Here is a 14,800-nt window from a genome sequence, read left to right on the forward strand (position 1 = left end):
TTTTTCTCCCTATTTATTGAATGATCATACTTAAGTTTTTGTCGTATTTGAATTGTCTAATGTTAACAACCTTTCATGCACAGTCTAGATTTGTTCCCAACTCTTGAACAGGGATCTGGCCTCTACTGATGGTTGATATGGATGATTGTGAGGGGTTCATGTCCATAAGACCTAGCATTCATCATCTTGTTGAGTTTTGACCTGTGCATCATGGGATTCCTGTTGTTCTTTGAGGTCCCCAATGAAGATAGATGCATGTACCACCTAATTAGGAAGACTTTCTCAAGACTTTACCTACCTTTTGTAGTTATAAACTATTTCTTGCATGGCCTACTTATAGGCTAGAAGGGGGATGAGGGATATCAGTCTTTCTCTTACAAGGAAAGTGGGATGATACCTAGAACTAGAAAGCCTAAGCTCCTAAGCTTTCTGAGCTTTCCAAGTTCAATAGGCAATGGAGAAAAAATTGGATTATTATCTATTATGAAGTACTAGAGGCTCTGTAAATTTCTGAGCGAAGGAGGGAATATTCTTGTAATCTTATTGTTGCTGAGAGTTATGAACTCCAAGTTTTTCAAGTTCACAAGAGTTGTAGGAATGTGGCCTGTGAGGGAATTAGAGCTCAAATCCAGCTTCTGCAACGTCCTAAGATTTCTAAGGGATTATAGAATGGGTCCTCTAAGATTGTTGTAACTTAAATCAAGCCCCAACAAGTTGCTTAAAATCCCCATTCCCTGAGGGATTTTTCCCTTGAAATAATTATAACTAAAATCTAAAATTAAATGCATGAGACTATTTAGCCTCCCCACATCTGGTAGGATTCTCCCATGAATATTTTTCTAAGAGTGTCAACACCTGTAATCCCCTCAAGCTGCCAAAATCCCTAGGAATTTCACCAGTCAGACCCTTGTTAGCATGCAGGCTCAACTACTCCAAATTGGGGGCCAACTTACGAAAACCCAAAGGAATTGTGATGTTCTCATGCATGAAACATTGGATCATAAAGAGTGCTTGCAAATATGAGAGCTTGAAAATTGAAATTGGAAACAAAGCATTTTTCTTGCATGAAGGATTAGGTTTGTACCCAAAATTAAGCCTGGAAACATGCAATAAATTGTTGTTCCCTTGTTTTCACTCCAAGCCCTGCCATGTTCCTTTTACACAGGGACGTGGATAGGTTTTTCTCCATTTGCATCTGTAGACATAGATTCCATTACTTCAAAAATAGATTATGTTTCCTTAGGATTCATCTTGGCATTGGAGACCTGTTAATCTACCTGGCCTCCATGATTTTTATGATGTGTTGCTCCATGAATTCTTACTAGTAACAACAAAAACATGCTCACAATGTATTTAGAAGGATACATTGAATGTGCTAGAGAAAATAGATATACCAATCTGAGAAACAAATCTAGTGCCTATAATGTGTCGTGTGGATTGGGATGTTAGAAAGCATTGGATAAATGTTTACATCTTGTGAGGAGGTGACAGAGAATCCCAATGATATTTGGAGGGAGACTTCAAAACTACTCAGTGTGTATCTTCTTGCGATGCAAGGGTTGTCTTTGGCAGTTGCAAGATCAATGATGCTTTAATCAAATAAATTAAAAAATCAAATCTTTTATCATATCTTGTCATATTTTACCAACGTATCTACTATTGAATCTTTTATCATATCTTCTGCATATTTTTTGTATGCAATGAATCTTATGAGACTCCTGGTTTAAATTATAGTCATACCAAAAAAAAACTAATCACCAAAAATATTATACAACAAAGATTATTTGTGGGTTATCTTGCAAGTTGTAAATAACTTATTCATAGAGTTGCAACTGGCCTTCTCATTGCTCTTAATTTATAGTGGGTCCATCTTTGAGCCACCACATGGCAATATTTTATGTTCTCCTCATGCTTTTATTTTCTTAAACAATATGTCTATATAGGATTTTTATTCAAGTATGATTTAATAACTGCAAATGGAAAATATTTGTTGTTGTTGGTTTATCTAGTAAGTTGTATTTCTTCTAACGTGTTTTGTGAATTTTCATAACTATGAGCATGAAGTTGTTGGAGAAGGAGACAGTCTCTCAAAAGGTACATGTAACTAACAACATAATGAGGTTATCATGGGTGTTGGTACATTCACGATGTCCTGCAGATGTTAAAAGAGGGATAACAATGTTGGAAGGTAGGTGATTGTTCTTAGCTTAAAGTTCTCTAGGATGAAAAGTTGCAAATTGTTGTTGCACTTTTCACTTAATGTTTTGCATCAATCTACTTTTCTTGAAGTCAACTTGTTGGAAGCATTCTTATGTCTGTGGTCTAGATCTAGACAAAGCCTTTTGATTCTCTTAATCTCTATGGAAGTCTGCAATTCCCTTATTTTATTTTATTTTTTCTTTATGAAGGCATGCATCATATATTACCTTATTACGAAGAAATATACATCAAGTGATACATAAGAGTAGAAATAAATACTCTAAGCGGTGGCTAAATAGGCATCCCCTCCTCATATATGCTGAGAGTGGTGGTATGTCAACCTTCTACCCAATATCTAGAGAGCTTCTATCTTTGGTAAAGATTCTTATCTCAACAGAGAACTGAATTTCTAGTGCAGAGGGTTGACCAAAGCGATGCAACCATTCCCACAAGTATGGGGTCCCTTAGCAAGTCTCAAAAGATAAACTTGACAATTTCAGACTTGGTTTATTGTAAAAACATTTCCAATCCTTCCAAATTCATCCTTGAGCATTCAGATAAATCTTGAAGAAAATAGATCAAGGTAGAATCTTTCATAACTCAAAAAATGCTTGTTTCTTTGCAATAACAATTGTTACGATTTATTCACCACTCTCTGCTTCAACCAAAGGCCATATTGTCCCACAAATACTAATATTCTTGCTTGTAAAGGGAAATGTCTAGATGAATATCCCTACCAAATCTAGGTCATTTATTGTCCTATTGAATATCCCTGTAGCTTCTTTATAGAAGATAACCTTTCAAAGGATGACAATCAAGCTTTCTAGAGTTCATATCTATCTTGTTCACAACTTCTTTTATGAACAAGACTGTAACAATGTCATCAATTTATAGGTACTACAACTTATCACCATTGCTACTGAACAGTAACGATGTCATACATAATGTTGGACCATAAATAGTGCTGAGCTTGAGGTGCCATACATAGAACAATACCACATACATATAACTGTGGGGTAACCAATAATGTTCACTGCACAATATTCTATTTTTATATTTTATGATAACTTCAGATCTTTCAAACTTTTAGGAGGACCACTCCTTGAGAGATTCAAGATTTATGACTTCAACAGAATTTCTACTCTGCTATTTGAGGCTTAGTATAGAAGATTTCAAGGAGACTAATTCTTCTCAAACTGAGAGAGGATTGACTTTGCAAGAATTAAATGCTTCCAGTGCTTGATGTAGGTGACCAAAAATTTATTGAAGTCTATATCTGGGATCTCAATGAACCCACAGTAAATCAAAAATATTGACATGTTGGCTCAACTGATATAAGAATATTGAATTGTGTAAATATATGTGCTGATTAGGTCACTGCAGGAAGTGCAACGCTCATACTATCAGCATACTACATTAATCTCCATTTATCTTACTATCCTCATCCAAGAAAATCACTAACATCAAAATTTATGTTATGCCACGAGGTTAAAATAGATCATTGTCCAGAATTGTAGTCACTCTTATGAGTTTTGCTAAGTACTACTATCCATGTGACGCATACATCACTAATATATAATATTGGTCACTGTTATAATTATGAGGCACATAATATTTCCATTCAGAAAGTCTAATGGAGTGCAGGTCTGGAGTATATATGCAACACTTAGATAAGTCATACCTTAGAGAAATTAATCAGCACCATAAATAATACGAGCCTTAAGGAGAACAAAGAATCAAATCATGGGGTTTGAGCAGACTTTTGAGAAGGTATGAATGAAGTTGTTATGTAGTCATAGTGAGTCACTTCCATGACATTGTAGTGACCCACTTTGAAGAGCCACAAAACATAGAAGAATGAATATATTGATGTCACCGTGGATAGAGGTATAACGAGGCATGGATAATACAATGATGCATGTAGCTTTTCCTCTGTGGAAATAAAACACTGCCTGAAGTGATGCCTCTGAATACCGAGCGGGTCTGAGATAATAAAATGTGATCCAAAAAATGTGTGACAATGAAAGCCGAGGTCTTGCAAGACAAACCATGGACAAAAATATAGACCTCAAAAGAAATACAATCCTTAGATAGTATGTGAGCCATTTGTCTTGATAAGCTAGCCTGTAATGATGAATCTTCTCTCTAGAGAGTCAAAACATTCCTGTAACTCAAGCCCTAGCTGCTTTAAAGATTGGATCCAACTGAACCTTCTTACCACAAAACCGAATTCAAAATCATCATACCAGACCTTAGAAAATGAGATCGAACTATTAGAATTTTCTTTGCTAGTCTCTTTTGATAAATTGTAGAGATAAGAGGTTCAACCTCAGAAAATTCTTAGTGATTGCATTCTCTCTTGCCTGGGCTTGTTCTCACCTGAGCTTTGATCCCATGTTAAAATTTGTTAAAAGTACTTTTCTTAGGACAATTACTTCAATGTTTCATATTATCCCATTTACAATTCCAATTTAGTTCCATAAGTAATCACATAATGCATTATCACATTGATAGTAACTGAAGAAAGAATGTAGATGATAAATGCAGAAGACAAGGCAAGACAAGAGAACACAGGATTGGCTCAAGCAAGGGAAAAACCCCAAGATGGGGAAAACCCTTGATCAATTCTTCTTATTATTATTATCAAATGTTCAGCAGAGAGAGAGTGAGAGAGAGTACAATCAAAGTCAAAATTGACTTGCCAATATGAAGAGCAATACCACTGTTTAAATACCAAAGAAGCCATCCAATCAATTATGAGTCATGGTTAGGTTTTATTCCACACTGCTACAACTCTTCTTCTTACCTCCATATCTCCTTTCAAGGCAATGACTTCCCTTCACTAGGTTTTGTCCACATCTATCAGTTGTGTTGAGTTAATGCCAACCTCAAATAAGCCTTTTGGTCTACCTGATCCATGGAGACTAAGCTTCCGGCCTAGCTGTGATACCAACCAACCTCCCATCCTTCTGTTTCAAGGAATATTAGCACTGAGGTCTACCTGTACCAATCTGTTAGGAATGTGACTTACAGTTGAAGAGAAGACCCACTCAAGAGTATACCCAAAACACCATCAAGTAGCCCTTAAAAAATGTGGCTTCCTCTCTGCTCAAATTCAAACCTGTAATTGAAGGTAAATGAGACCAAAACAATTCACAAATATGCCCAAAATTTCTCCAAACCAATCACGACTTCCTGCCTATGGAACTTGGCCCATGGAGGAGACTAAAATGAAGCCAACCTTGCCCTCATCACCTTCGTTGGAGATCTTCTTCTATAGCTATTTCAGAGAGGAGAAAAATGAGATATCGATGTGTATAATGAGGATATAGGTCACGTCCTTTTATAGGAGAGATGGAGAGGGGTTTGACTTGGTTAATTAACCCCAAGCCGACCTTGATGAGTTACACATGAGTGGGCTTGGATTCAAAAATATATTTTCCTTATCCAATTTTAGTGATATTTAGATTGATTTTGGTCCTCTCAAAAAGATGAATTCATTGCAATAATTATCTCCATCAAATGAGTTGTTTAAAGTGGAATTTGGCCCTAGTTGTTAATTTTAACAAATTGGTATCCCCTCGACAAACCTTGTACCTACTACTTTGGAATTAAAGGGGTAACATCTATTCAAAAACTATATCTCGTTGGTTTATGGTGTCTTTTGCATTACTTTGATTTCTTGAATTGATTGATAGCAAGAAGTACTCCCCTATAGTTATAATTTTACTCTATATCCCACAAGCTTCAAGGAATTTAGGTCACTACTCATAATTTTGTTATTTACACGTTTTTCTTACTTTTATGCATGCATATTTGTCCCTTTAGGAGTATATTTTTGTGTTTTGACAACAAACTTACACATTTCCCAAGGCTGACATAAATATTTAGATGTAAATTTGCAATTTGGTTTGTTGTTTAGTGTTTTTAAGTGCAGATTCTAGGTCTGTTATTTTGAGCCAAAAGAACAAAGAAATAGGATAGGCATGGTATGCAAATGACTGCACTATAATCCACCCTCAGCTCTCATTCCTGCCACAAAGGTTTATGAATGAGATCATGACCTGGGAGAGCAAAAATCTGAGTGAATTATGGAAAGATTTTATTATAGTTTGGTAGTGTGTTGTGGTATTTAGAGTTCACTCTTCACTCATGAACTGCATAGGGATTCCCCCCACTAGCTAGCAAGCACTAACTAAAAGTGTAGGGAGATTGTGTGAGGTGATAATGTACATTCTCAGGATACCATGTAGCCCTTCTAGTTTCAAGTGTACACATGGGGGCTTAGGCTCTATTTCTATGTGAAATGCATATCAATAACTCATGGAAACATCTCTATTTCACTATTAACTTGAGCATAAGGAGGGGGATTCACTGATATTAGTATTTATGGCTCTACCCAATTAATCACTTGTCACAAGTTCATAAGAAAGTAGGAAGAATTACAAAAAACCTTTATCAGTATTGATTGCTCTTCCCAGTTAATCAATTGTCACAAGTACAAAAGAAAGTAGGAAGAATTACAAAACCCCTCCATCAACCACCTCTCCTCTCTATTTTTTTGAGGTCATACACCAATGGTGGAATTATGAGGTGAACAAGAGGATCTATACTTCATAGCCTCACTTGAAAAGCCTCTGTTGGGTGCTATGTAAAAGGAAATACCCATGCCTCAAAGTGGAAATCATTAATAGGATAACATATATGACATCAACAATATGCATAGACAAAATTTGAATATCTTTGTCCATTTTTTATTTTAGAAAATTCCATTCTCTACCCTTTATAAAAGGATAACTCGATAAGGGAGTAACTAAAAAAGGACACTACAGTAAGTAAATCATTGACTTACTACTTTACATTATGTTCATTGAATATCACTTTAGTCTCATCCAATGAACTAGATGTAAAGACAATGAGCTAATCATTGGCTTACTACATGGCGTTTAGTATTTTCCATTACAATACATCTGAAGAAACTTCAACTACCTTGAAACTGGGTGACTGACTCCCTAAATCTTGTAGATTAACACCTTTCAAAATTTGTTATAATCTTAAACTACAAAGTGCCTTTAGTTTTGTGACCATAGCTACGTGTAACTGACTGTTGGCATTTTTCACAATCATTCCAATGTGCCTGAGATCTCTTTCTAGAGTTGTCTTCCTAAATCACCTTTCGGATGAGCATCAAAGGCAAAGTAGCATTGCCCACTAACCATAGATTCATTTAGCGCACAATGGAATCTCTTTAGTTTTCCATATAGGTCTCCATAAATTTGATTTCCAGGTAAGTTTGGGATATAGACTATCTGAGGATTTTATAATATTCCTTTACTTGATCGAAGGATTTTTTCAAGGCAATAAAGAGCTTATTTCTTTCTTCTTCACCTTTCAACAAGGATGCAACCTTGCCAAAATGTGTAGAAACTTATTCTGAAGATGATCCTAAATATGGTGATGAAACAACCTATTTTTCTAACTGAATAACTACCACTATCTTCTCAGCATCAATTCTTTGCTGCTCAACAAGTTGAACCTTCTCTATTAAATCACATACCTCAACTTGTGTAATTGCCTCAATCTCCATAGTTTTCTTTAACACAATTTCTAGTGCCTTCTTATCAACTTGTAGAAGAGACATTTCCTCCATCTTTTCCCTCACAAGAGAACCAAATGTTTATACTTTTGCATTTTCCCTTGATTCTCGAGATTTCCAGTACTCTTCAGATGCAGAAAAATCAGACAACAGTGTCTCAAGAGCACTGAATTTGTTAGAGACCTGGACTTTATTTGCATGGATTTGATTGGCACACTTTTATATTGTGTCAATCTCCTGTTTTTATGAGCAATTTCTTGTTTCAGAGACTGATTCCTTTCTAAAAAACTCCATCTCATTGTGAGATATCTCTATCAAGCCCAAGTTGTCAACTACTCAAGTAATCTTTGTTATCCTCTCTTATGAAAAAGTCAGCTTGGATCTTGCCAAATTTATTTCTTGTTGAAGCATTTTCTCCCGATTGACAATTAGATCTTTGTCCCTCGGTAGTTTAGAACCATTTTCAACCCATTTTTATCTTTCATCACTTGAGAGATGGCCTAAATATTCTTTACTGTGTTCAGATTCTTGAAGTCTCATTTCTAGACGTTCAAGCTCTAACTGCATAGCCTAAATCTTTTTCTCATTTAATGCAATACTAAAGAGAAGCTCCATAACCTGTCCCTGAATTAAATCTAGATTAATTTCAAACTTCTTTCTAAGAATGTCAAGGTTATCCATTGATAATCCACATTTTCCAAGCTTGACATCCATCTCTTCAAATAGTTTTTGCACCTGTTGTTCATATTTTTACAAGGATTTAAGCTTCTCTCCAATCCATGCATGCAAGTTAGGAAAAAGTGCATCAAAATTCCCTATATTTGCTGCAAAAACTACCACTATGATTGCTTCCCTTGAGTTCCCCACATATGTTCCTGACTCATTTTCAACTGTCAATGACTGGAGTTCATCAGATTGGTTTATTGCAAAACAAGAATCAACATTATTTGATGAGTCCTTGCTTATGTTTAATGCATCCACTTGTTGAACAACTTTCTCATTCTCCTTTACCATATCCTCATTACTGTCTATCAGGTTCTTTAGCTTGGACTTGAGATCCTCTATCTCCCTGGAGAAAAGTGTCCTCTCTTGTGTGGAATTTTCCAATTCTTGACTAGTTTTATGTAATATTTTCCTCATCTTATCATTATCATTTGTAATTTCCTCATATATTACTATTAGTTTATCATATTCACTGCCATTTCCAACATTTTCAATTGGAGTTGATTCACCTCTTCTGTTGACAAGGTAAAGATTCTATCAGTCTAAATTGTCATCCATGTTTTTCCCAACATCAGACTACTCCTGAACACCCACTGCAGTTCCCTTGGGGTAAAAAATATACCATGATGAATTTCAGAAATTTGAATGTCCTTTTCTTCTCCTCGTTGCTTCATTTCCTCGAGACCTTCAGTTTATTTTGTGATAGAAGAAAAAAGGGGAATCCTTGATACAATACAAAGACTTCTGGAAATGCTATGGCATATATCTCCTTTCAAAATATATATATTCTCCACATGATTCATAGCATCTATGATCTGCTTCTTTCTTCACAACTTTCCTAATACATTTCTCTCAAATATAGCTTTCTCATGCATCTTAACTAATTTTCCATTCTCTTGAGACATCCTCCTGAGCTTTGTTTGAAGATTTTGAATCTCATTAATCATTTCCTATTGCCACAATTCTAAGTTATGCTCTAGATGCTCTGACTTAACATCAGAGGAGGAAAACACAAATTCTATTTGTGACATATTCCCATTATTTGATGCTCCTAGTGTTCCCCTTGTCTCCTCTTGATGTCCATCATATTTCATGCCAAATTTTGGATATATTTTACCATCTTCCAACTCTATCCTTAGTTCATTGGAAGCCTTTTTAGGAACAATCCCCATTTCTAGTTGTCCAGTCTCATTTCTCAATTCTTGAGATTCTATAATGCCCCTTATAGTTGCATTTAATTCATTGGAAGCCTTATTTTGTACAATGTCTTGCCATAGTTTCCTAATTCCATCCTTTTCTTACACTGCCTTCTCATACATGTCAATTAATATTTCATTCTCTTTAGTTATCTCCTATGATTTCATTTGACACTCTTCAACCTCCATTATCATATGGATCACCTCTGGTTCTACTTTTCCATCCCTGTTGATACTAGCATGTTCCTGCACTAATGTAGTTTCAACACTGTCTTGAATTTCTTCTTCATGCCTTTGAATTAAGGTTTCACAACGTACTCCATTTACCCTTGTTCCATCTTCCATGTCTAGCACATGCTCTCCACAAATTCTCTTACCTCCAAAATTCCACCACATTCTTCTTGCAACATCTCTTTCTCACATTGCTTTTTCATATAGCTCAAGTAGTCTTTTATTCTCTTCTGATGTATCCTGCAATTTCACTAGAAGTTCTTCAATCTATTTTCTAAGATGAAGAACTATATCTTCTACTTTAGCATTTATAGCACTTGTTCCATCTAGCAAGATATTTGGGCAATCATCCTTTCCATACATGTCTCCCTTGCTTAAAAATTTATGATTCCTTTCTTTAATTTCTTTCTCAAGTTCCTCAACTTGATTCCTGAAAAAATGAACCAACTCTTGGGATTTTTCATTCATTTCACGTGCATCTTCCTTAGCTTTCCTTATTTCATCCATTTCTTGCATGGATTTCTCATACATTATAATCAGTCTTTCATTATCTTCAACTGACTCCTTTACTTTTTTGTGTAAATCATCAACTTCCCTAGCCAAAAAAAGGGTGGTTCCCTGAGCTTTTGCTTCATGTTGACTAGCTGCACTAATTGCTTCAACTAAATCTTTAAGCTCCCTTTCTACTGATAAACCATCTCTAAATGGTGTCTCCTCTTTCAACTTTGGAGTATGCATTGCAGAGTTCAACTATACTGCTCCATCAACATCTGAAAGCTTCATCTTATCAAAATGGATCATCAAATCATCAACACGCCTTTCCAATTTTTCTTTGGCTTCTAGGCAGAAGCACAATTTATTACGAAGAGCTTCTGCTTCCCTTCAGTACATATCAACTTGTCTGCAAAGCAATTCATTCTCCTCACTGATGGAAAAAAGCTTTGCTTCTAATGATTCCTTCTAGTTCACAAGGTTCAGGTCCTACTCATGCATAAGCTTCCAGTCCAAAGCTTCGAGTAACTGATCTCGTAATACAACTATATGTTCTGAAATTTTCTCTAGATCTCCACCCTCATAAGATTCTTGGTACCTTCTTAGTTGTTCCATCAACCTTATATTTTCCATTGCAAACCTTGTCACCTCAGGATTGCGATCGAGATGGTTCCTTAGAATTTGTAGCTCCTCCATTAACACATTCTTCTCTTCTAAAAGGTGTGCTTCCATAGACATCTTGTCAGAAGAAACTGCCTCCAGTCTCTTAATTTTGTCTTCTCGAAAATAGAGCATCATCTTTCCACATGGTGCATCTTCCTCACATTTTTTAACCAAAAGTTTTAGTTCATTTTCAGCAGCCATTTCCTTCATTGTTGTTTCTAAAGATTTCTCTCTTTTCAGGGCTCTTGCAAGTGCATATTCCAAATCTCTTTTGTGAAGAGCCTTGTTATGAGTAGGTAGTGGGCTTGCTAGAGCTTTCATATCCCATGCATATGGTCCTAGAGAGCTCAACAGGGCCATGCTTCCATAGTCATCTTCTTGAGTGGGTGACACTCCTTTGAGTTGACCACGTAGATGACTAACTTCTTCCTTCAACTATTGAATTTGCATATTCAAAGTTATAACATCTCCTGTAGCATCTTCATTTACATAAAGGAAAATCTTGTTGGAAGAGTGGAGAGTGAGATAGGGGTATCTATCCTTCACAAGTTCAAATAGATTGATGGCCAGGCTTTGAACAATCCCTCCAAGAGAATCAAAATCTAAACTTGGAAATTCGTGCTATCTTTTAACTAGATGTGAATGTTCTCTTTTTAGGAGTACTATTTTTTTCTTGCTAGGCAGTCAGTGTCTTGCATAAAATCTGATTATCTTTCTAGACTTTGATTGTAGAGAGATCAATTCACAATCTGATTATCTATCTTTCATAACTCTCTCTCTAATTTGTTTGGCTTAATATTCTGAGGAACCTTTCATTTGATTTGGCAAGCAAGGAAGGGTTTTTGTGGAGTGATTAATCCAAGGAGAAATTTAGTGGCACCAAGGTTTGTCTAAGATAGTTTAGGGCAGAAAAAACATTATTTTGGGCTGCAGGTAGTTCTTTGGTTGCAGCGTAAACTTGATAAGGCCAGTTCAGGGAAACAATGGAGCAGTACTTTGGCACATAGGTCTGGCTGAGGTAGTTTTAGGGAAACAAAGTCAGTATGGGAAACAATAACCTTCTCTGTGGTTGTGGATTCATCCAAAGAAGAGATATGGGCAACAACTTGTCCTTAAGAACACTTCTAAACCTTAACTTGTGGCTGTGTAATATTTTAGTTCTCAAATTTCTCTAATGTGCATTACACACAAATTATGTTAAAAGTTTGTTAGAAAAAATTAAGATGGTTGGTTGTAAGGCAACATCTACACCTATAGAGGTTGACTTGAAGTTATTAACCACATTTTACTCTAAACTAACAAATGCATCTTTGTATAAACAATTGATATGGAGTTTGATTTATCTGACAACCATTAAATGGGATTTTAGCAAATCACATTTCTAAATTTATTACAACTACCAAGGTTGATCGTTGAGTGACAATCAAGAGAATTTTGACATATGTGAAGGGTACTTTAGAGTATAGAATCAATCACATTATATGGTAGATGAGAGGCTTTCTAACTTACAAGGTATATATCTTTGGTCACTGAGTAAGGTATTTTATCCTATCATCAGAAACCAATGAAAGCATTTCTTTCCTCTACTAAAACAAAATATAAGGTAACAATCACACAAAAGTGTAAAATATAAGGATACTTGCAAGTCACACAAAAGTGTAGTACTACACTTCACAAGGATAAGTGGAGCATTTTGAAACTCACAAATAATCCTTTTTTTTTAAGGAGTGGACAAAGCATATGGAAGTGCATTGCTATTGTATTCAGACATTTTAGCTAGATGCTAGATTCTAGGAATATTTCAGAATCTGACAAATAAGAATGAGGTCAAACAATTGACTTCACTCCTGTCTATCAGATTCCTAGAATTTGCAACCAATTTAAGTTAAGCTATTATATTCGATAGTTGTTGGATAATTAAGAAACAAAACTACAATATTGTGCAATTCTTGTAATAAAATCGATTTTGATTTAGTTATTTTACAATTTTGGGAATATGAATATTTCCATAAGGCTTTTCAAAATTGAATGAATTAGTTAGAATAGTTTAATATGCTAGTTTTTAATTTTTGCTTCTATTATGGGAAAAAAATATATTATATATGTTTTACCAACTGTCAAAATATATAATGAAGTTTACACGTTGCAGTGTTGAGGTCCTTGATTCTGAACTTAGCATACCTCTATTGGGAATTATGTTCCTGCAATGTGAAGGCATATGCATGTGTACACATAGAAGCATGAATACCTAGATGCCTCAATGAGTTGTATTATTTTTTACTCTTTAAATAAAAGCCATGTTTTCTTTCTTACAAAATCTGTCATGGCAGGGAGGAGTTCAGAAAAAAATACAAAGAGGATAATGTTGATGCCAAAGGGGTATGCTAGATTCAAAACCCATAGTTATAAGTTATATTTTTGTTGTGTGATATGTCATTTATATACAGAGAAGCTATGGTAAACCTGGTCTTGTTGGCCATTGGATATGTTTTTCATGTGTGAAGTGAATCTGTAGGAATTGAAGTATGAACTATTTCATGTAGGTTAATAGACAAGGAGTTGATAAATGGAAGTCAATGATAGAAGAGGTAAGGGTACACTTTGAAAGAATGGTTGCAGAATTTTTATTTTTAATGGTTGGATTTTGGTTTGGGTGTTGTTTGGTTCCCTTTTAAGTCTCTTTTAAAGTAATTTGTGAATAATTTTTTGTATTATACAAAACCAATTTATGACATTCAATGCCTATTAGAATGATGTCCAAAATTAAAGGCCTCTAACGAAAAGGATTGATTGCTTTTATTGGCGATCATAATATAGACATCGACTAAAACACTGTCATGGATAAATTTCACATATAAAGTCTTTATCCTTGTGTGGGTTTTGAATAATAACCTTAAACTGAATAAAATTCAAGTTTCTTTCGAACCAATATAGTGCTTCCACACTCAAGTTCAAACTTAGTTTATCTGTTTAGATAGGCTTGTGGGCAGTGGCTCTAGGCTCAAGAGTTTAGTAGAAGTTGCATTTACTTGATCCAAGACTTATTAGTGACAATTAGTAGGTCTACCAATTCTCCTAATTAAAAAAAACCACCTTCACTTGAATAAAATTTGTTTTTATCTTTTTGTTTTTTTGGGTGGATGTTGGTGTATTCTTTCAACATTTAGGGTTTAAAGAGATAACTTCATTTTGGTAAATAATAGGTATCATTTTATTTCCCTATTGTGGCATGGTTTGATGGGATTCTCTAATGCTTTCATGGTTTCTAATGATAGTATAAAAAACCTTAATTTACAGAGGCTCATACATTGAATATGGAATATAAGATTGCCATGGCTAAATATCTTGAAGAAGTTTGACTAGTTTGCTTATATTCTATTTGAATTTGAAGATTATGCATTCAAGTTTTGTTGTTGCATGCTCATTATATAATTTCATGCGCAATGATCTCTTTTTTGTTGATCTTTTGGAACCATAGACAATTCATTTGTATTCTATCTATTTTGTAGGCTAATGAAGAGGTTGACTCTGTAGAAGTTGGCAAAATTGACATGGTTGGTTTTGTTATCACTCTAGGAAACTCTCCTAGGTTGCAGCTCAGAGATGCCTGGTAACATATAATGTTCAATATTGTTCTCTGAACTATTGGAATGGATGATGGTTTGGATCAAGCCAGATAACCGTTTCAACTATGTTTTCA

The 14,800-nt window shown here is 35.1% G+C and overlaps 1 pseudogene; it reads right to left on the minus strand.

Annotated features, from left to right (window-relative positions):
- Positions 1-374: 374 nt before the first annotated feature.
- LOC149247722 (uncharacterized) lies at positions 375-7,849 on the minus strand (annotated as a pseudogene).
- Between the last annotated feature and the right edge of the window lie 6,951 nt (positions 7,850-14,800).

This window comes from Pinus tabuliformis, chromosome 7 (genome assembly GCF_031772625.1).
Source record: "Pinus tabuliformis cultivar Carrire ecotype Pingquan chromosome 7, CPIR1, whole genome shotgun sequence".
Taxonomy (NCBI): domain Eukaryota; kingdom Viridiplantae; phylum Streptophyta; class Pinopsida; order Pinales; family Pinaceae; genus Pinus; species Pinus tabuliformis.